We start from the raw sequence: 20254 nt of genomic DNA on the forward strand, positions 1-20254 counted from the left end.
ATGTCTAATGCTACTAGATTGCTTGTTAGAGCACGAGTGACATCTCTGCAGGAGGTTGCACAGTTTATTGTGTTTTTTGTAGCTGAGGGTTTTCATGGGGTTTCCTGAACTGTTCAGTGCGACATAGTGCAGCAGTTCATGCTTGGTAATTTGCCTGAGCACGAAGAACATGTGCCTCCATACCCTCATAACGGGCATCAACTTCCAGTGGAATTTTTTGGATTGGGGCAACCCGTGCCACACTTCCAATTTGACCTTAACATCCCTCCCAATGGTGCAATTGAAATAGAGGCTGAAAATGCCAACAATGCTGATGATGGTTGGGACCCTTGGCCGGTTGAACAGGTCCAGCACGAACAGCCACCTGTGCCTGTACCAATAGCCAACAATGAAGAAGAACAATTCAGTTACCAGTTCTCCGGTCTTGAGGACCTTCCTTCAGATGAATCAGTGGGTCTTTTCAACGATATCGTTATCCCGCAAGCAGTCAACTTCCCTTAGGAGGATGTCCAAGATCATGAAGTTGCTGTGCTTGCTCTACCAGCCCTCCCCCCAGCGGACCCGTTTTTGGAGGGAAATAACGAGCAGAACGATCAGGGCGAGCAAAATTTGAATCTGAATGTTGATGAAAATATCATTGTGGGCTGCATGACACATCTGGATCAGCCCTCTCAGGACCCTGCCTATGAAGATTTCGTGGCCAGAAAGCGTTTCTCCTCCTGGGCTGAGCTTTGCCCCCCCCCCAACGCAGACCTCATCTCCGTTCCAAAATTGTGGGCAGCTTTCTTTATGGGCCTACTTATGAGGCCGGATTCTTTTGAGTGGGCCAGAAAATTTCTACTGTCGAGGGCTCTTTCTGCTTTCATAGAGCCCAACATGGAAACTGTGCCCTTTAAGATCCCCCCAAATGCTTGCTCCCCCCCAGCCAGGATCCGCTTGTGGAAGCTCAGTCCCCTGTGACTTCTGTAATTGTCAACAGGAAGAAACATGCAACCTTGGTCGACACTGAAGTGAGAAGGAGTGCTCGGCTCAGAGAAAAGGATAAAGGCTTTAAGCCTTGTTTTGGAAGGAAAAATAATTGCTTGTGCTGTGCTGGGACATCTCCACCACCATCTCTCTCCCACAGGACTATCAAGGAATTGGGCGTCGACTTCTGCAATGTGGACCCCCAAAAGTTAAGTCTTAACTCTTTAAATAACTCAAGGTCCTCCAGTGCTGCCATTCAGAGGCCTCGTCCCTCGTCTTGCTCCACAAATGAGCCGAGTTCTACGCCTGAAGATCAAAGGGATGCTCCTGATATGGATGATGACGCGGAGTCTCATCCCGCGGCGGGGCTGTAATGCGTAGCCGTCTCTTCTGTCTCAGCTTGGGGCTGAGGTGTCGCGGTTCTTGACATCTTTTGGTTTAATTATGTATCGCAACAAAACTACTCTTTGTGTTGTTGGGCCTGTAGTGGCCACTGTGGTGACCTCTTCAAACTTCTCAACAATTTATGTCTTATGGGTGAATGGATCGAGTTTTCTGGGTTCAAAGAAAATATGAGGTTTATTTAAGCCTTTTTGGCTTTTATTATGTCTGGTTTTCGGGGGGTGTTGGCACACACTGCCCCACTTTTTTGGGAATCTATGAATTGGTCTACCTCCCTCATATTACATGCTTGGGCTCCTGTCGATGTATGCTTGGCATACTCGACTTCTGGTTTTCAATGGATAATCCTTTTCAAAGTTATCATCGGTCACTGAAAATTTTGTCTCACAACATTAGAGGCATTAACTCTGACACCAAGTGGAACTCTTTGCAGAACAATATTTTGGAATCCAATTGTGACATTGTCTATATTCAGGAAACAAAAAGGAATCCTTCGATGACTCTTATATTCGTCTCTTCTGCAACCGTCATTTAGATAAATTTGCTCTCGGCCCTTCTATTGGAGCCTCTGGAGGATTCATCACTATCTGGAAAAGCTCCCTCTTTGAGACTGAGGTAGTTGATCAAAACTCGTTTGGGCACACTATTCGTTTCCAATCCAATCTAAATGGGAAAGTCTGGTGGCTCTCCAACATTTATGCCCCTTGCTCTCCTCATGGTAGAGAAGCTTTTCTTGCCTGGTTTTCTAACCTTGAAATTGATGATGACAAGCTTTGGATTTTCATTGGTGATTTCAACATGATTAGGTTCCCTGAAAATCGTAACAAGCTGGGTGGGGACCCTATTAGAATGCTCAATTTCAATGCGGCAATCAGTCAGCTGGGTTTACAAGAAATTTCTCTCAGAGGGCAAGCTTTCACTAGGTCTAATATGCAGTGTCATCCTTTGCTTGAAAAACTAGACTAGTGCTTTGTTTCACCTGCCTGGTCTTCCAAGTTCCCAGCCACCTCTACCTTTTCCCTGGCCAGGAGCGCCTCGGATCATGTTCCCTGGGTGGTCAACACTCAATCTAACGTGCCCAAACCGCCCATTTTCAGATTTGAGAAATATTGGCTTCAGCTTGAGGATTTCCATTCCAGGTTCCAAGCTTCTTGGGAGCAAAATCTCTTCCAGCCTGATCCGGCAAAACGGCTTATGGCCAAGTTTAAAAGAGCAAGAAAAGTGATCCATGGGTGGCAGAAATCTTTACCCAATCTAGCTAAGTTGATTATTAAGACAGAATCGATCATTCAATTGATGGATTTTATTGAGGAAAGTAGAGATCTAACAATTCAAGAATGGAACTTTAAGAATGCTCTAGTCCAACACCTGCAGGGTCTTCTTTCCAATCAGTGGTCCTACTGGAAGCAAAGAGGCCAAATCAAATGGGCCACGTTGGGGGATGCTGTCACTAAATTCTTTCATGCTAATGCCACTTCCAAGCATCGTCATAACAGTATCTTGTCTCTGTCTTGTGATAATGGCACGGTGGCCTTCTCTCATAAGTACAAAGAAGAGATTCGGTTCCAGGCCTTCAAAAATCGATTAGGGACCTTCCAGCCAACTTCTATGATTTTCAACTTATCTGAATTGATTCAGCCTGCTCATAACCTGTCAACTCTGGATTTGCCATTCTCTCGCAGTGAGATAGACCTGATCATCAGAAATCTTCCTTCCAATAAGTCTCCAGGCCCCGATGGTTTTAACACAGATTTTGTGAGAAAATGCTGGCCGGTAATTGCTTTGGACTTCTACGAGCTTTGTGATAAATTTTATGAGGGATCAATCTGCTTAGATAGCATCAATGGTTCTTATGTGACTCTCATCCCTAAGCTTAGTTTGCCTACTTCAGTGGGGGACTATAGACCGATTTCTCTCCTCAATACAAGCATGAAAATCCTGACGAAGCTTCTTGCCAATAGACTGCAACTGGTTATTACTAGTCTAATACACCAGAATCAATATGGCTTTCTAAAGGGACGGACAATTCAAGATTGCCTTGCATGGGCCTTTGAATACATTTCTATTTGTCACAAATCGGGTAAAGAAATGGTGTTGGGGCGAAGGCGAAGACGCTACCCTTCGCTCGATGCCTTCGCCAGTTTCGCTGTACCAACGGAGACAAGACGACTGGCCGCCTCCACCCTTCGTCCAATACGCTGCAAGACGAAGGCCTACGACGAGGTCGCTCCGTCTCGTGGCCTCGTCCAACGCGAAGGCCCACGTAGAATTCAGCCCATTGTAACAGGCCCCACATGGCCGCTGCGCATTACGGGCCCGGTTTGTGAGGGCTTTTCTGTAATGACAGTTTGTAACCCTGCTTTATGGGAATATTCCGGGAATAACCTAGGCGCCTGAGGGCACATGCGTCCTTAATTCACGACGCTGGGCACTCAGGCACCTATAAATACCCTCGCACAGTGCCCGTTGGATCATCTTGCTCCGGAGAGCAAGTTCCAACAAATGGTTATCCTAAAATTGGACTTTGAAAAGGCCTTTGACAAACTAGAACATGCTGCTATCATTGATATTTTGAGGCATAAGGGCTTTGGGGATAAATGGCTCCACTGGATTTCGTTGATTCTTGGCTCTGGCACATCACAAGTTCTTTTGAATGGGGTTCCGGGCAGACGCTTTCACTGCAGGCGTGGGGTTCGGCAGGGGGATCCCTTGTCCCCCCTTCTCTTTGTCTTAGCTGTTGATCTGCTTCAGTCAATTATTAACAAGGCCAAGGATTGTGGCATCCTCAAGCTCCCGATCCCGCTCTCCTGTGGATCAGACTTCCCGATTATCCAATACGCAGATGATACAATTCTGATTCTGGAAGCGTGCCCTAGACAACTCTTCTTTCTTAAAGCAATGTTCAATTCATTTGTTGACTCTACAGGGCTCCATGTGAACTATAACAAATCTAATATTTATCCCATCAATGTTTTAGAGCAGAAAATGGCTATGCTAGCAAATACATTCCACTGCAAGGTCGGGGCTTTGCCCTTCACGTATCTTGGTCTTCCTTTGGGGCTTAAAAACCCAATTTGGAAGCTTTCCTTCCTCTCATTCAGAAGATTGAAAGAAGACTAGCTTCAACCTCTATTTTCCTATCTCAGGCTGGCAGACTACAGATGGTCAATGCGGTATTTTCTTCACTTCCAACCTATTACATGTGCACCCTGAAGCTCCCAAAAATTGTGATCAAACAGATTGACAAACTTCGACGACATTGTCTCTAGAGAGGGGCAGACATAAATGCAAAAAAATCTCCTCAAGTTGCTTGGAAATCAGTTTGCAGGCCAAAAACCCAGGGGGGTCTTGGAGTCATCAACCTTGAGTGGCAGAATAAAGCGCTCCTTATGAAACGCCTTCATAAATTCTTTAATCGAGTCAACATCCCATGGGTTAACATTATCAGGGACACTCATTACAGCAACTCTCTGCCTTCAACTAAACCAGTTGGCTCGTTTTGGTGGAAAGATATTCTCAAAATCCAAGATTCCTTCAAGAAAATTGCCCAAGTGGAAATTGGAAATGGTAAATCTACGCTCCTTTGGCACGATCGTTGGAATGGGCAGCGTTTATCTGAAAAGTTCCCGGAGCTTTGGTCTTTTGCCTCTATCAAAGAGATTAGCATTCGTCAAGCTCGGTTGGCGTCCCCGAATGAAATGTTCCATATCCCCCTCTCTGCTGAAGCTTTCGAGCAACTTCTCTCACTTCAGGACGTCCTTGGTAATATACAGTTGCTTGATCGCAATGATTGTTGGCGATGTAATGCCTCTTCCAATCGGTTTTCTTCTCAGAAGGTCTATGCTCACTTGACTGGCACCTGTCAAACGCTCCCTCTCTTCGTTTGGTTATGGAAATCTAAATGTCAACCTAAGCACAAAGTTTTCTTCTGGTTATTGCTCAAAAATAGACTGAATACTCGCTCCCTTCTCAGGCGTCGCTCAATGCCTTTAGACTCATTCACCTGCGACAACTGTATTCTCCAGATTGAAGAAAGGCCTATTCATCTTTTCTTCAGGTGCAACTTTGCTAAGAGATGTTGGCTTCTTTTGGGTTTCCTCCCGCCAGGTTCTATGGATCTTCTGCATACCCTAATGAGAATTAGAAGACGCTTGCAAGTCCCCTGGAGGCTTGAAGCTATCATCATCATGACGTGGTGCATTTGGAGGTGCAGAAATAATTGGATCTTCAACGAAATTCCCCCTTCGATTTCTGAGTGCAAGGCTATGTTTAGGAGTGAATTTGCCTTGTTATGTCATAGAGTCAAGCCTACTCTTAAAGAAGATATTGCATCTTGGCTTCTCAATTTAGGACTGTAAATCTTCCCCCTTCCCCCTTCTCCTTCTACCCCCTCTGATCACTCTCCCTTTCATTTCTTTGTAATCTTCCTCTTTCTCCCTAAACTTAGTTCTTTTTGTTTTAATAATATTACTGTAGGACCTTCCTATAGTACCTTTACTTCAAAAAAATTTACTGGTACAACCTTGTGAGCAAGACATAAGTATGGAGGTGCGGTGATATCATGTTTTATGAAGTATTAAAGAAATCTAGGAATGATGTGAGGACTGTTTTAAAAATATATTTGTTTAAAAAGTGTCCATCTACCTTTATCTTTGTGTATTGTTTGTATGGTTGCACCAATAATTCAGTTTGTATCTAATTTATTTCATGTTTAGTTTTACTTACATGAGTCAATAGTTTTTTTTTCTAAAAACTTTCTCAAATTTAAACAAGTTTGATTTAGTATCGAGCTAAAGCAAACTATAATTTGAAACAGAAAAAACACTAAACAATTACTGTCGGGTATTATAATAAGAGGTACCCAGATTATGACCCTAAACACGTTTACCACCTAACTACCGTAGGAAGATCATAAGGCACATTCCCCGAGGTCAAGAAAGGAAGAGCCACAATTCGCCCGAGACCCCGCTCGACGATCGCTCAAAATGTCTGTCTTGTCCGATCCTGTCCTCGGGCGATGGCAACATTCGTGAAAACCTCGGCTCGCCCGTGGTCTCCTCTTCACGGGACGCTGGTTTTCGTCTCGCCGGAGCCCATCTCGGACAGGAGGACAACCCCAAGCCCAGCCTCAGTCAAAGGTCACGGGAACCGTAGAGACACAAGCATTTAATGCGAATAACTACCCCACGTGATGCCACAATCAAATAGGGAGCGACGGGACCACGATCCTATCCACTTTCACTAGCTACGATGATGCATGCCTGGGAATAACGACCACTGCTCCCCACATCGTCTATTGTACCCAAACAACTCCGGATGGGACATGCGTAGGGATGGCAACGGGTACATACTCGTCGGGTAGTACCATTCCATACACGTACCCATCAAAAAAAATTCTACCCGTCGAGTTACCCATATATACTCACGGGTATAAAATCTTACCCATACCCGTACCCGCGCGGGTATTTTTTACCCGTCGGGTAACCCGTACCCGCTAGGAAAGAATTAAATTCCAATATATCAATCACTCAAAATATTAAAGAAACATATAAAAACAACTTCAATTTCACATATAAGAAATTATATGATTACATAACTTAGTATCTAGACAAATGATATTTAGAGAAGAGTTTTATTCTAGCTAAGTTAGACTCTATTAGATGTTTATAGTGCTATCGATGCAGGCATATTTTACCCACGGGTAGACGGGTATGGGTAGTACCAACCCATACTCGTACCCGTCTACCCAACGGGTAGAGGTTTTTACCCATTAACATACCCACGGGTAGAGAAATCATCCCGTACCCGCCTTCATATCAGGTAAAACATGTCGGGTATTCGGGTACCCATTGCCATCTCTAGACATGCGTGTGTCAGAGCATGGTCTCACCTTCGCGAGGAAATTCCGCCTCGCCCGAAGTTAGCCTCGACCTTGGAGAAAACTCTACCTCGCTCGAGCTCGACTTCGTCCAACTGTCCCGGCAACAACTCCCCGCAAATCCAGTAGGAGGCCACTCCGACAACTGTACTAACCCCTCCTTGTACGACTGCATGCCCCGAGGCAGGCTCGACCAAGGCATCGTGAGGAACCTCCGTCTCGCCCGAACCTGGCCTCGGCCTTGACAACATCGACCAAATGACGCCACCAACACCTCCGCGGAGGGCGGAGGCTGCTGACAACGGGATGGCTACAGGACCGACGTCAAGCCTGCTTTTCACCATACAGGAGGATTGACATGCGCTTTTCACCATACTTATCACCGTGACAACAACTACAACTCGGACAACACCTCCATCAGACAGGCTCGGATACGCGTCCGAGCCCTAGATCTGGTCTCGGCTCGATGCTCGGTCAAGATGCAAATATAGGGATCGGGCGTCCACCTCCTCGTTCAAGTCAACAGCCAATACGAAGACCATACCGACAGCCATACCGGCTACAGGGGTTCAGACTCGCCTTCTTTCCCATACACAACAAACCGTGGCGCCGTGGAACCCCCCTTGAGGCTATAAAAGGGGAGTCCAGGGATTTATTCGGGGAGGAGAACACTTCACATGATTTCACCCTCCACCGCGATATTGGCACTTGCCTCAATCACCGGGACTTGGGAACATCTCTCTCTCGATCGGCTTGTATCCCTACTATGAGGCTTCAAATGGTGATCTGGTTTAGGAGTCTTGAGTTCATGTCACTTGGTTTCGACTACGACATGGTGCTCCTCCCGTCTAGACACTCGACTGATGTGTTGAATTCAATTCCAAGGATCAATACCCAACATTAAGGAAAAGAATACCAAATAAAGAAAACGTTTATTTTCTTTTGTTGATGAAAATTTTGGGGGCGCTGGCGCTGGCGCGGTGCTACCCCATGGGCCATGTCCCAACTCCCAAGCACCCAAAGTAATACAGCAGTTGCATGTGTCTCTGTATTACTGACTAGCCTCTTCACAAAAGTATTTTGGTGAGAACAGGTAATGTAATTACTGAGATGGATAAGGCAGTGGATGAAGCAATGCGATAGAATTGATTAACAACCAAGAAAGTCGAAAGTTGATAATCGATTAAATCACATAAAAAGTGTCATGATAACTTGTCAACTGAAACTACCTGTCGCTTCTAAGACTGTGTTCAGCGGTTCTCCCTAAATTTCTCCCATATATCCCACTCACGTGCCACGTCAGCGTTCTCTTAGCCTATCCGCAGCGGTTCCCCCTAAATTTTCCCCCTATATCACTTTTTTGCGTCACATCATCAACATTTCACCCTCTATTTTTTCATCTCCTGCAGCGGTTCCCCCTAAATCTCTACAATACTTAAAGCACCAGTTTCAATGGTCGTCGTGCGTCAAAATTTTACAAAAACCCCCTTTTCATTTATTCTAAATCAGCCTACAGTTGTCACGTCGTTCACGAATGTGATGCCTCCTCTCACACACGTATACTCTCTAACTGTGTCCTCCACGCAAAATGGAAGCAACAAACCAACCGCATCATCAGTGACCTAACAAACAATCCGTCGTGGCTATCCGTACGCAATGGAAGCAACAAACCTTCGTACCATCAGTGAACTAACAAACAATCCGTTATGGCTATCGGATAAGCCTTATCTTCTCCAACAAACAACAAATAAATCCCGCCATAACACGCATGACGATCGTGCTCGCCAAAGTGATCCGTGTCTTCTACCCGCTCGCCGACATGCTCCGCCAGGACGACGCCTACCCACTCGACGGCCGCATCCACTAGGACGACACCGATGGTGGCGCTCTCACCGTCGAGAACGACGAGGGCGTGGAGGTCTTCGAGGGCAAAGCCGAGGCCGAGCGCGTCTCCTTCCACCCGATCGCCACTCGCCAGCCGCATCCTCGAGGATGACGTGATGGCGGCGCACTCGCCATCGAGGGCGACGAGGGCGTGGAGGTTTTCGAGGGCGAAGCTGAGGCCGAGCGCGTCTCCTTCCACCCGATCGCCACTCGCCAGCCGCATCCTCGAGGACGACACGATGGCGGCGCACTCGCCATCGAGGGCAACGAGGGTGTGGAATTCTTTGAAGGCAGGCAAGCGGTGGCAATGGTGCTCGACTCGTCAGTGAAGCGCCTGCTGCCGCAGGCGGCCATGCAGTGACTGGAGAAGGCCGATCTAACCGTTGCGGTGATGCTGCTGCTCCTCCTCCACCTCGATGCCACCTCGCTCCGCGCGCAATGGAAGCAACAAACCTCTGTACCATCAGTGACCTAACAAACAATCCGCTATGGCTATCGGATAAGCCTTATCTTCTCCAACAAACAACAAATAAATCCTGCCATTACTTCTCGGACGTTGTAGCATGCATGACGATCGTGCTCGCCGAAGTGATCCATGTCTTCTACCCGCTCGCCAGCACCCTCCGCCAGGACGACGCCTACCCACTCGACGACCGCATCCACCAGGACGGCACAGATGGCGAAGCGCTCGCCGTTGAGGGCGACGAGGGCGCGGAGGTCTTCGAGGCTGAGGCCGAGCGCGTCTCCTTCCACCCGCTCGTCGGTCGCATCCTCCAGGACGAACGGCGACGCGCTCGCCGTCGAGGGCGACGAGGGCGTGGACTTCTTTGAAGGCAGGCAAGCGGCGGCAATTGCTATCGCGGGCGACCATGCAGCAACTGGAGAAGGCCGATCTAGCCGCCGCGATGATGCTCCTGCTCCTCGATGCCACCTCGCTCCGCTACTCGCCCGCCGCGCTGGTAGCCGCGCACGAGAGGTTGTGGGTCTGCAGGGTCTCCATCGCCATATGCGGAGGAGTGTGTCAGTGTGACCTGTTCGCTGAGAACGGCCGCCCCGACGCGTCCTACATGGCTACACCAAGTGGCGCTGGTAGCCGTCACGCTGTCATGCAAGTTCGTTTCCCTTGCTTCGATTGGCTTGTATCTTCCTCCTCCCATCTCCAGGATCTAGACATTGGTTTGCTAATATTGTCAGAGCGAAAGAAGCGTGCACGGTCGTACTACCATCTTTGTGCATTGTTTTGGGGTTTCAACTCTGTCATGTTCTCTTATTAACTAATCTGTTGTTCTTTTGTTTCAAGTGCTCACACGCAGAGATTTCACAAGCGTTTTATGCGGTTTCAGATGTTGATGAGTGTAATTAATATGACCAGCGTTTTTAGGCGTTGCTGAAAGAAAAAAATAAGGCAGCAATGTTGGGTCATTAATATGCAGATTCTTGCATATAGAATCATATTATACTGAATGTCTCTCCTACTTAGAGTAAAACTAATTGCTTCTTGCATATAGACTCATATTATAATAGATTTCAAATCATCATGTGAACAGTATGCAAGATCTTTGCCATCTACTGTAGACTGTAGTATGTGACAATGTAGGCATGGTCCTATTCCTTGTTTCTGTACAGTTTCTACCATGTTATTGCCTCCATTTATGGAACAAAACTTGCCTGAGTATGTGAAAGGGAAATAGGCTTACACCTTTTCCTAAATAGATTTTGGTGGTTGAATTGTCCAACACAAATAATTGGACTAACTAGTTTGCTCTAGATCATGAGTTCTACAGGTGCCAAAGGTTCACAACAAGCCAATAAAAAGACCAAAGATAGGTTCAAATAAAGAGAGCTAAAGACATCCTAAAGGCACACTGGTCTGGCGCACCGGACAGTGTCCGGTGCCCCAGGGAACTCGAAGCTGAACTTGCCACCTTCGGGAAAATGGGAGACCACTCCGCTATAATTCACCGGACTGTCCGGTGAAGCACCGGACAGTGTCCGGTGTCACACCGGACTGTCCGGTGTGTCAGCGGAGCAACGACTACTTCGCACCAACGGTCGACTGCAACCGCATTCAATGCGCTATAGTGCGCGCCAAAGTCAGAGCACGCGCAGTTGGCGCACCGGATAGTCTACAGGACCTGTCCGGTGCACCACCGGACAACCCAGAGGCCCCACCAGTCAGAGCTCCAACGGTCGAACCCTAACGGCCGGGTGACGTGGCTGGCGCACTGGACTGTCCGGTGCGCCATGCGACAGCAGCCTCCACCAAACGGCTAGTTTGGTGGTTGGGGCTATAAATACCCGAACCACCCCACATTTATTGGCATCCAAGTTTTCCACTTCCAACACATTACAAGAGCTATAGCATTCAATTCTAGACACAACCAAAGAGATCAAATCCTCTCACAAGTCCGGAATCACTCCAAATCAAATAGTGACTAGAGAGAGCGACATTTGTGTTCATTTGAGCTCTTGCGCTTGGATTGCTTCTTTTCTTTCTCATTCTTTCTTGTTATCAAACTCAATTGTAACCGAGGCAAGATACACCAATTGTGTGGTGGTCCTTGCGGGAACTTTCTGTTCCGTTTGATTGAGAAGAGAAGCTTACTCGGTCTAAGTGACCGTTTGAGAGAGGGAAAGGGTTGAAAGAGACCCGGTCTTTGTGACCACCTCAATGGGGAGTAGGTTTGCAAGAACCGAACCTCAGTAAAACAAATCATCGTGTCTCACTCTTTATTTGCTCGCGATTTGTTTTTCACCCTCTCTCTCGGACTCGTTCATATTTCTAACGCTAACCCAGCTTGTAGTTGTGCTTAAGTTTATAAATTTCAGATTCGCCCTATTCACGCCCCCTCTAGGCGACTTTCAATTGGTATCGGAGCTCGGTTCTTCATTAGAGCCTAACCGCTCGAAGTGATGTCAGGAGCATCCGCCAAGAGGGAGATCGGGACCGGCGAGAAGCCCGCCACAAGCCATGGGAAGGCTCCATCCGGGGAGTCCGCCAACAAGGTGAAGGGATCCCCTTCACACGACAAGTCGCGTCGGAGCGGTGACAAGAAGAACAATTGTAACCGAGGCAAGAGACACCAATTGTGTGGTGGTCCTTGCGGGAACTTTTTGTTCCGTTTGATTGAGAAGAGAAGCTTACTCGGTCTAAGTGACCGTTTGAGAGAGGGAAAGGGTTGAAAGAGACTCGGTATTTGTGACCACCTCAATGGGGAGTAGGTTTGCAAGAACCGAACCTCGGTAAAACAAATCATCGTGTCTCACTCTTTATTTGCTCGCGATTTGTTTTTCACCCTCTCTCTCGGACTCGTTCATATTTCTAACGCTAACCCGACTTGTAGTTGTGCTTAAGTTTATAAATTTCAGATTCGCCCTATTCACGCCCCCTCTAGGCGACTTTCAATTGGTATCGGAGCCCGGTTCTTCATTAGAGCCTAACCGCTCGAAGTGATGTCAGGAGCATCCGCCAAGAGGGAGATCGGGACCGGCGAGAAGCCCGCCACAAGCCATGGGAAGGCTCCATCCGGGGAGTCCGCCAACAAAGTGAAGGGATCCCCTTCACACGACAAGTCGCGTCGGAGCGGTGACAAGAAGAAGAAGATGAGGAAGGTGGTCTACTACGAGACCGACTCTTCGTCGCCATCTACCTCCGGCTCCGACACGCCGTCCATAACCTCTAAGCACCATGAGCGCAAGAAGTTTAGTAAGATTCCCCTACGCTACCCTCGCATTTCCAAATGTACTCCATTACTTTCCGTCACATTAGGCAAACCACCTATGTTTAATGGTGAAGATTATAATATATGGAGTGATAAAATGAGACATCATCTAACCTCACTCCACACTAGCATTTGGGAAGTTGTTGAGATTGCAGTACAGGTACCATCACCGGGGGATGAAGACTACGATTCGGACGAGGTCGCCCAAATCCGACACTTCAACTCTCAAGCCACCACTATACTCCTCGCCTCTCTAAGTCGAGAGGAGTATAACAAGGTGCAAGGGTTAAAAAGCGCCAAGGAGATTTGGGACGTACTCAAGACCGCGCACGAAGGAGATGAGGTGACCAAAATCACCAAACGGGAGATGATCGAGGGGGAGCTCGGTCGGTTCCGTCTCAACCAAGGCGAGGACCCTCAAGCCATGTACAACCGCTTGAAGACCTTGGTGAACCAAGTGCGCAACCTCGGGAGCACAAAATGGGATGACCATGAAATGGTCAAGGTTATTCTTAGATCACTTGTTTTTCTTAACCCTACGCAAGTTCAATTAATTCGTGGTAATCCTAGATACACACTAATGTCTCCCGAGGAAGTGATAGGAAATTTTGTGAGCTTTGAGTTGATGATCAAAGGCTCAAAGAAAATCATCGAGCTAGATGGCCCCTCCACGCCCGAAGCACAACCGGTCGCATTCAAGGCAACGGAGGAGAAAAAGGAGGAGTCTACATCAAGTAGACAACCCATCGACGCCTCTAAGCTTGACAATGAGGAAATGGCGCTCATCATCAAGAGCTTCCGCCAAATCCTCAAGCAAAGGAGGGGGAAAGACTACAAATCCCGCTCCAAGAAAGTGTGCTACAAGTGTGGTAAGCCCGATCATTTTATTGCAAAATGTCCATTATCTAGTGACAGTGACAGGGGCGACGACAAGAAGGGAAAGAGGAAAGAAAAGAAGAGATACTACAAGAAGAAGGGAGACGATGCCCATGTGTGTTGCGAGTGGGACTCCAATGAGAGCTCCTCCGACTCCTTCTCCGACGAGGACGCCGCCAACATCGCCGTCACCAAGGGACTCCTCTTCCCCAACGTCGGCCACAAGTGCCTCATGGCCAAGGACGATAAAAGGAAGAAGGTAAAATCAAAATCCTCCACTAAATATGCAACCTCTAGTGATGAGGATAATTGTAGTGATGAGGAGGATAATTTACGTAACCTTTTTGCCAACCTAAACATGCAACAAAAGAAGAAATTAAATGAATTAATTAGTGCTATTCATGAGAAGGATGAACTCTTGGATTCCCAAGAGGACTTCCTAATTAAGGAAAACAAGAAGCATGTTAAGGTTAAAAATGCTTACGCTCTAGAAGTAGAAAAATGTGAAAAACTATCTAGTGAGCTAAGCACTTGCCATGACATTATTGCCAACCTTAGAAATGAGAATGCTAGATTAATTCCTAAGGTTGATTCAAATGTTTGTGATGATTCAAATTCCAATCTTAGAGATGATCATGTTAGTTTACTTGCTAAGATTGAAGAATTGAATGTTTCTCTTGCTAACCTTAGAAATGAAAATGAAAACTTGATTGCTAAGGCTAAGGATTTAGATGTTTGCAATGCTTCCATTTCCGATCTTAGAGATAAGAATGATATTTTACATGCTAAGATTATTGAACTTAATTCTTGCAAACCTTCTACATCTACTTTTGAGCATGTTTCCATTTGCACTAGATGTAGAGACATTAATGTTGATGCTATTCATGATCACATATCCTTAATTAAGAAACAAAATGATCACATAGCTCAACTTAATGCCAAAATTAATGAGCATGACTTAGAAAATGAAAATTTTAAATTTGCTAGAAGCATGCTCTATAGTGGGAGACGCCCTGACATCAAGGATAGCATTGGCTTCCAAAAGGGAGACAATGTCAAACTTAATGCCACTCCTAAAACATTGTCTAATTTTGTTAAGGGCAAGGCTCCCATGCCTCAGGATAACGAAGGTTACATTTTGTACCCTGCCGGTTATCCCGAGAGCAAAATTAGGAGAATTCATTCTAGGAAGTCTCACTCTGGCCCTAATCATGCTTTTATGTATAAGGGTGAGACATCTAGCTCTAGGCAATCAACCCGTGCCAAATTGCCTAGAAAGAAAACTCCTATTGCATCAAATGATTCTAACATTTCATTTAAAACTTTTGATGCTTCTTATGTTTTAACTAACAAATCCGGCAAGATAGTTGCCAAGTATGTTGGGGACAAACACAAGGGATCAAAGACTTGTGTTTGGGTACCCAAAGTTCTTGTATCTAATGTCAAAGGACCCAAAACCGTTTGGGTACCTAAAATCAAGAACTAAATTTGTTTTGTAGGTTTATGCATCCGGGGGCTCAAGTTGGATCATCGACAGCGGGTGCACAAACCATATGACAGGGGAGAAGAAGATGTTCTCCTCCTACGAGAAAAAACAAGATCCCCAACGAGCTATCACATTCGGGGATGGAAATCAAGGTTTGGTCAAAGGTTTGGGTAAAATAGCTATATCACCTGACCATTCCATTTCCAATGTTTTTCTTGTAGATTCTTTAGATTACAATTTGCTTTCTGTTTCTCAATTATGTAAAATGGGCTACAACTGTCTTTTTACGGATGTAGGTGTCACTGTCTTTAGAAGAAGTGATGATTCAATAGCATTTAAGGGAGTGTTAGAGGGTCAGCTATACTTAGTAGATTTTGATAGAGCTGAACTCGACACTTGCTTAATTGCTAAGACTAACATGGGCTGGCTCTGGCATCGCCGACTAGCACATGTTGGAATGAAGAATCTTCACAAGCTTCTAAAGGGAGAACACATTTTGGGACTAACAAATGTTCATTTTGAGAAAGACAGGATTTGTAGCGCATGCCAAGCAGGGAAGCAAGTTCGAGTTCATCATCCGCACAAGAACATTATGACGACTGACAGGCCACTCGAGCTCCTACACATGGACCTATTCGGCCCGATTGCTTACATAAGCATCGGCGGGAGTAAGTACTGTCTAGTTATTGTGGATGATTATTCTCGCTTCACTTGGGTATTCTTTTTCAGGAAAAATCTCATACCCAAGAAACTTTGAAAGGATTCTTGAGATGGGCTCAAAATGAGTTCGGCTTGAGGATCAAGAAGATAAGAAGCGACAACGGGACAGAGTTCAAGAACTCTCAAATTGAAGGCTTCCTTGAGGAGGAGGGCATCAAGCATGAGTTCTCTTCTCCCTACACGCCACAACAAAATGGTGTAGTGGAGAGGAAGAATAGAACTCTATTGGATATGGCGAGGACCATGCTTGATGAGTACAAGACTTCAGATCGGTTTTGGGCCGAGGCGGTCAACACCGCTTGCTACGCCATCAACCGATTGTATCTACACCGAATCCTCAAGAAGACATCATATGAACTCCTAACCGGTAAAAAGCCCAATGTTTCATATTTTAGAGTCTTTGGTAGCAAATGCTTTATTCTTGTTAAATGAGGTAGAAAATCTAAATTTGCTCCTAAGGCTGTAGAAGGTTTTTTACTAGGTTATGATTCAAACACAAGGGCATATAGAGTCTTTAACAAGTCCTCTGGATTAGTTGAAGTCTCTTGTGACATTGTGTTTGATGAGACTAACGACTCTCAAGTAGAGCAAGTTGATCTTGATGAATTAGATGATGAAGAGGCTCCGTGCATCGGGCTAAGGAACATGTCCATTGGGGATGTGTGTCCTAAGAAATCCGAAGATCCTCCACAAGCACAAGATCAACCATCTTCCTCCACACAAGCATCTCCACCAACTCAAGATGAGGATAAGGCTCAAGATGATGAAGGAAAAGATCAAGATGATGAGCCAACCCAAGAGGAGAGCAACGATCAAGGAGGAGATGTCCATGATCATGATGAGGAAGATGAACAAGCCCCAAGACCGCCACACCCAAGAGTCCACCAAGCAATCCAACGAGATCACCCATTGAACACCATCCTCGGCGATATTCAAAAGGGGGTAACTACTCGATCTCGTGTTGCTCATTTTTGTGAACATTACACTTTTGTTTCCTCTATTGAGCCACACAGGGTAGAGGAAGCACTTCAAGATTCGGATTGGGTGGTGGCGATGCAAGAGGAGCTCAACAACTTCATTAGGAATGAGGTATGGCATTTAGTTCCACGTCCTAACCAAAATATTGTAGGAACCAAGTGGGTTTTCCGCAACAAGCAAGATGAGCATGGTGTGGTGACAAGGAACAAAGCCCGACTTGTAGCCAAGGGATGTTCACAAGTCGAAGGTTTGGATTTCGGTGAAACCTATGCACTCGTAGCTAGGCTAGAATCAATTCGCATTTTACTTGCCTATGCTGCTTACCATGGCTTTAAGCTTTATCAAATGGACGTGAAAAGTGTCTTCCTCAATAGACCAATCAAGGAATAGGTCTATGTTGAGCAACCTCCCGGCTTTGAAGATAGTTAGTATCCTAACCATATGTATAAACTCTCTAAGGCGCTTTACGGGCTCAAGCAAGCCCCAAGAGCATGGTATGAATGCCTAAGAGATTTTCTTATCACTAATGGCTTCAAAGTCGGAAAGGCCGATCCTACTTTATTTACTAAAACTCTTGACAATGATTTGTTTGTATGCCAAATTTATGTTGATGATATTATATTTGCGTCTACTAACGAATCTACATGTGAGGAATTTAGTAGGATCATGACACAGAAATTCGAGATGTCGATGATGGGGGAGTTGAAGTACTTCTTGGGATTTCAAGTGAAGCAACTCCAAGAGGGCACCTTCATTAGCCAAACAAAGTATATTCAAGACATTCTAAGCAAATTTGGGATGAAGGATGCCAAGCCCATCAAGACACCATGGGAACCAATGGGCATCTCGACCTCGACACGGGAGGTAAATCCGTAGATCAAAAGGTATACCGGTCGATGATAGGTTCTTTACTCTATTTATGTGCTTCACGACCGGACATTATGCTTTCCGTATGCATGTGTGCAAGATTCCAAGCCGACCCTAAGGAAGCTCACCTTACGGTCGTGAAACGAATCTTGAGATATTTAGTTTATACTCCTAAATTTGGGCTTTGGTACCCTCGGGGATCCACATTTGATTTAATTGGTTATTCGAATGCCGATTGGGCGGGGTGTAAAATTAATAGAAAGAGCACATCGGGGACTTGCCAGTTCTTGGGAAGATCCTTGGTGTCTTGGGGTTCAAAGAAGCAAAATTCCGTCGCTCTTTCTATCGCCGAAGCCGAGTATATTGCCGCAGGCGATTGTTGCGCACAATTACTTTGGATGAGGCAAACCCTTAGGGACTATGGTTACAAATTAACCAAAGTTCCTCTTCTATGTGATAATGAGAGTGCAATCCTGAAAGGGAAATGTGCCCTTGGGCCATTTCTAAGTATTTTGGTGATTTAGTGTCCAACACAAGTGCCTAAGGGTAAAAAGGTGGACAAAGTACAAATCAAGGATAAAGGTATGTTTCTCAGACTTAGTACATTGTTTTATGGACTAATGTATTGTGTCTAAGTGCTGGAAACAGGAAAAATCCAATTGTAAATGTCTTGGCTCGAGCAGCCAAGACTCTGCTGAGTCTGGGAGCACCGGACTGTCCGGTGGTGCACCGGACAGTGTCCGGTGCGCCAGGCTGGCTCGAGCGAAGTGGCCGCTCTCGGGAATTCACCGGCGACGTACGACTATAATTCACCGGACTGTCCGGTGAGCCAACGGTCGGCCAGGCCAACGGTCGGCCGCGCAATCTGCGCGGGACACGTGGCCGAGCCAACGGCTAGAAGGAGGCACCGGACTGTCCGGTGTGCACCGGACATGTCCGGTGCGCCAATGGCTCTCAGGCTACCAACGGTCGACTGCGCCATTTTTGGAAGGAAATCGGGCACCGGACAGTGTCCGGTGTGCACCGGACTGTCCGGTGCGCCAGTCGACAGAAGGCAAGATCAGCCTTCCTAGATTGCTCTCAACGGCTCCTAGCTGCCTTGGGGCTATAAAAGGGACCCCTAAGCGCATGGAGGAGAACATCAAGCACTCCTACAACATTCCTAAGCACCAAGACATCGATTTCGCGCATTCGTTTCATTGTGATAGCATATAGAGCTCTAGTGGAGTTGTGAACTCACTGAGTTGTGTTGCGAGCTCTTGTTGCGACTTGTGTGCGTGTTGACACTCTGATTCTTGTGTCTTGTGTGCGTTGCTAATCCCTCCCTTGCTCCGTGTTCTTTGTGAATTTCAAGTGTAAGGGCGAGAGGCTCCAAGTTGTGGAGATTCCTCGCAAACGGGATTGAGAAAAAGCAAGCAAAACACCATGGTATTCAAGTGGGTCTTTGGACCGCTTGAGAGGGGTTGATTGCAACCCTCGTCCGTTGGGACGCCACAACGTGGAGTAGGCAAGCGTTGGTCTTGGCCGAACCACGGGATAACCACTGTGCCATCTCTGTGATTGATCCTTGTTGGTTATTGTGTTTTGTTGAGGATTCCTCTTTAGCCACTTGGCAATTATTGTGCTAACGATTAACCAAGTTTTGTGGCTTAAGTTTTCAAGTTTCATAGGATCACCTATTCACCCCCCCTCTAGGTGCTCTCAATTGGTATCAGAGCCGTTCTCTTCACAAAGGGACTAACCGCCCGAAGAGATGGATCCTAAAGGGAAGGGAATCGTGATCAACGACAAAGAGAAGGAATCCTTCGTCAACGAGCCGAAAGACGACAAGCCTACCGACTCCGGCTCGGGCCATAGACGAAAGGAAGGGAAGAAGAAGAAGTCGAGGCGCATCAAGGAGATCGTCTATTACGACGACAGCGATGAGTCTACTTCTTCCCAAAAGAACGACGACCACAACGACTATGAGAGAAGGAAACCGGTTAATTCGAACTTTTCTTTTGACTACTCTCGTATTCCGCAAAGTTCAAATTCACATTTGCTCTCCATTCCACTCGGCAAGCCCCCACACTTTGATGGGGAGGACTACGGATTTTGGAGCCACAAAATGCGTAGTCACCTATTCTCTCTCCATCCTAGTATATGGGAGATTGTAGAGAGTGGAATGCACTTTGATAGTTCGGATAGTCCCATGTTCATTAATGAGCAAATTCATAAGAATGCACAAGCTACTACTGTTCTTCTAGCTTCACTGTGCAGGGATGAATATCACAAAGTGAGCGGCTTGGATAATGCCAAGCAAATCTGGGACACCCTCAAGATTTCTCATGAGGGGAACGACGTCACCTTGCTCACCAAAATGGAGTTGGTGGAGGGCGAGCTTGGACGGTTCGCGATGATAAGGGGCGAGGAGCCAACTCAAACATACAACCGGCTCAAGACTCTTATCAACAAAATAAGGAGCTACGGAAGCAC

The sequence above is a fragment of the Zea mays genome, chromosome 2, assembly GCF_902167145.1.
Source record: "Zea mays cultivar B73 chromosome 2, Zm-B73-REFERENCE-NAM-5.0, whole genome shotgun sequence".
Taxonomy (NCBI): domain Eukaryota; kingdom Viridiplantae; phylum Streptophyta; class Magnoliopsida; order Poales; family Poaceae; genus Zea; species Zea mays.